This window comes from Rana temporaria, chromosome 8 (assembly GCF_905171775.1).
Source record: "Rana temporaria chromosome 8, aRanTem1.1, whole genome shotgun sequence".
Taxonomy (NCBI): Eukaryota; Metazoa; Chordata; class Amphibia; order Anura; family Ranidae; genus Rana; species Rana temporaria.
The window spans coordinates 75,410,095-75,414,050 of record NC_053496.1 but is presented as its reverse complement, the minus strand read 5'-3'; the positions used below and the strand labels follow the sequence as shown (position 1 = coordinate 75,414,050).

Genomic DNA, 3,956 nt, shown 5'->3' with positions numbered 1-3,956 from the left:
TAATATGACATGGCAGAGAAATGAGTGCAAGGCCCTGTGTCACCTCAGGCAGTGTATATATAACCTACTTATATATGGATGCCATTTCAACCTGACTCCAGAGATAAACTGGATCATCTTTGAGTCAGACCATTACACCAGACAACTGCACAAAGAGAAAAATAAGGTCCCGTTCACACTTCTTCATTACAATGTACCACAAAGATTGTCTTTTAGTCTTCTATGGCTCAGATTTATGTGTTGTTTTGTATAAGTAGGGCCAGATTCACATAGCACTTACCCCGACGTATCTGGAGATACGCCGCGTAAGTGTCAATGTACGCCGTCGTATGTGTGCGCCGTACCCACAGAACTACATACGCCTGAAAATAGGCTTTCTACGACCGACGTAACTTGCCTACGCCGTCGTATCCTAGGCACATATTTACGCTGGCCGCAAGGGGCGCTTCCATTGATTTACGATTCGAATATGCAAATGAGGGAGATACGCCGATTCACGAACGTACTTGCGACCGGCGCATTCATATACGGTACGCGGTTTACGTCCGGCGTAATGTTAAGCCTCATAAAGCAGGGGTAAGTCATGTTAGGGTATGGACGACGGAACAGCCGTCGTATTTTACGTCGTTTACGTAGTCGTACATGAATAGGGCTGGGCGTAGGTTACGTCAGGTCGTATTCGACGTATCTTATGGAGTATTTTAGACGTGATTCTGAGCATGCGCACTGGGATGCGTCCACGGGACGGCGCATGCGCAGTTCGTTCGGCCCTTCATTTGCATGGGGTCACGGTTAATTTAAATGTATCACGCACACTACCTTCCTACTTTAAATTAGGCGGGCTTACGCTGGCCCATTTATGCTACGCCGCCGTAACTTAGGGAGCAAATGCTTTGTGAATACTGGCCTTGCCTCTCTAAGTTACGTCGGCGTAGTGCATATGAGATGCGCTATGCCCGCACAAACATATGCCAAGCTACCTGAATCTGGCCCGTAGTGTCTGGCGCATTTTTTGGCTTCTTCTGGTGGCGTGCATGGTATGACCCATAAAAGTGAATAGGGATGCATACTAACGTAGATTCTATACATTTGCATGCAATGGTTGTGCATATTAATTTGGGCTGATTTCAGTAAAAAAAAAGTTCCCTGTAATTCGGTGTCCAAAACAAACATGTCCCACATCTCATAAATCAGGGATATGCAAATAGTGGACCTCCAGCTGTTGCCAAACTACAAGTCCCATCAGCCAGTAAGTCTGCTGTTTTTCACAAGCTCAAGCTCTCCAGCAGAATGTATCAGTTTACATGGATGAGACAACCCACTTTAAGAGCCGGTTCACACAGGGGCGACTCGTCAGGCGACTTAGCCGCTTGACAACTCGCACTCCGTTCTGTACTATGGAACCGTTCTAATAGGAGCGACTCAAGTCTCTCCAACTTAGAGAGACTACTTTGGGACGACTTCGGGGCGACTTGCATTCCCCCTGAAATCCTGTGCAGATTGCATTGCCGAGTCGCTCGGCCAATCGTGCCGCCCCTGTGTGAACCGGCTCTAAAAGTCAGCAGCTACAAACAATGTAGCTGCTGACTTTTAAATTAGGACACTTGTATGTCCTAGGTGCCCACGATGTCAGCCCCCCAAGGCCGATCCCTCGATCGTGGCAGGTCCCAACGCCGCCATCCTCACTGAGCCTTGCGGCTTCACTGCCTGTTTCCCACTGTTCTCTGGAATACACACAGTTCCCAAGGGAGTCCAAGGGAGGGGGTGAGCACGACACTCCACACCAGGGAGAAAGCCTTGCATTACTGTGTAGAGTTACAGACAGAAGAACAGGAAGTGAGGATTTCTCAGAAGAAATAAGGACATTTAAAAGCAAAATGGAAGGATGAGGTAAGTGAAGGAGGACTGCACTAAGGAAGAGGAAGCCATTTAGATTTTTGTTTACCTTTACAACCCCTTTAATAGAGAATACTATGCAATAGTGTTGATATGCATATGGAGTTGTGATTATTTACTATATTTATCCAAACATGTGAAAATTAAATCCCTGTTACTTCAGAAGACTTAGTCATTGGTAGATGTTTTTCACATGATTGTACAAGAATTGAATTATTATCATTACAGGTACTTATACAGCGCTGTCAATTTATACAGCGCTTTACATACACATTGTACATTCAAATCGCCACACAATTTGTATTTTTACCTTTCCCTACTCTTTTAGGAATCCATCTACATAGACTTTGGTATTCCTAGCACATAGCATTGCACAAGAAAAGGAAAATCGAACATTCTTGTTTTAAATTCAATTTATTGAGTGAACAGTACAAAGCATGTGTTCAAAACAAAATTACCATAATACTAGCAAATTGCAATATATTTTCTAGCTGCCAGGCAAGCTGTCCTGATGGGAAAAGTATTCTGCAAACTGTCTGTTTTTTGCCCCACTCCTGCTATCCCTTGTGCCCTTTCTATATTATAGCTCAGGGAATCCATATATAGAAATTGGTCTTTATGACAGACATAGTTGTGGAGGTCACAGACTACTTTCACAACATGGGAAACCAAGCCGACTGCAGAATTGTCAATTTATTGGCTAAAATACCAAAGGTAGATTCCACCATGTAGCTGGATTGGCTGAGGCAGTGATGGACACCCTGCTCTCAGTGGCAAATGCCTCATCGCCAACAAACACCATGTGTATTGAGATCAGTGTTTCTCAATTCCAGTCCTCAAGGTGCACCAACAGGTCATGTTTTCAGGATTTCCCTCAGATGAAACGGCTGTGGTAATTACTAAGGCACTGAAACTGATCAAATCACCTGTGCAAAATAATGGAAAGCCTGAAAACATGACCTGTTGGTGCGCCTTAAGGACTGGAATTGAGAAACATTGGTGTAGATGGTCCTGGAGCTCCTGGCAGAGGCTGATCGGAGGGAAGCTACAGCTGATTGTTACGTAGCCTCCTACCAAGAGGAAAAATCCACTTCTCTACAACAATTGCCATTAGTCACCATAAAATAAAAAGTATTTTTTTTTATAATTAAAAAATCTGCTGTTACTGCCTGGGGGCATTTTTAATATAATTTACTTTCTAATAATTACCCCAACACAGTTAGGGAAGTGGTAATTTTCTATAAATGTGCAATCTGGGACCAATCCTCCAAAAATGGGCTTCACCGCTCTCTCATATTATACAGCAACACAAGTGTGATAGACTATACTGCAGGCGGGGGACATGCCAAGCAGGAAAAAGAAGTGTAGACTGGAAAATGCCTGGCCCGTATCTGTGAAAAAGAAACACAAAGAAATGTTAGAAAATCGACACTTATTTTACAATCAATATACTAAAGACCTAAAGGGACAGCATAAAATTGTATTTTCGACTTACTGTAAAATCTTTTTCCTGGAGTACATTAAAAGACACAGGATAAAGTGCGGTCTTCAGGAGATTGGTCACATATTGGACATATGCAAACAAAGCTGAAAAAGACCAGAATGTCTCAGTTTTGTAGCAACACAATAGTATGAGTGGATCATAGGAACAAAGTGCAGTGTTTCTCAACCTTTTACGGTGAAGTACCCCTGCAAATCTAAAAAAAATATTAAGTACCCGTCTCGACAAAGCAATTTATATTGTTTGGGTGTCATAGTTTCTGCGTGTGTGTAATGTCAGTATGTGTTTGTGATGATTTCTGTGTGTCTTTGTGATGGTTTTTGTGTGCAAAATCATCATCAAATGCAGCCTCACCAGTGTCCATAAAATGCAGCCTCACCAGTGTCCATAAAATGCAGCCTCACCAGTGCCCATCAATGCAGCCCGATCAGTGTCCATCAAATGCAGCCTCACCAGTGTCCATCAAATGCAGCCTCACCAGCGCCCATCAAATGCAGCCTCACCAGCGCCCATCAAATGCAGTCTCACGAGCGCCCATCAAATGCAGAATCACCAGTGC

The 3,956-nt window shown here is 43.6% G+C and overlaps 1 long non-coding RNA gene across 1 annotated transcript in view; it reads right to left on the bottom strand.

The window, feature by feature from the left end:
* Nucleotides 1-3,017: 3,017 nt before the first annotated feature.
* Nucleotides 3,018-3,956, bottom strand: part of LOC120910686 — a 2,262-nt gene continuing 1,323 nt past the window's right edge. Inside the window, exons 2-3 of the long non-coding RNA XR_005741534.1 lie at nt 3,392-3,483; nt 3,018-3,287 (exon numbers count right to left, since the gene is read on the bottom strand). This is a non-coding gene — a long non-coding RNA (uncharacterized LOC120910686). The remainder of the gene's footprint in view (nt 3,288-3,391; nt 3,484-3,956) is intronic.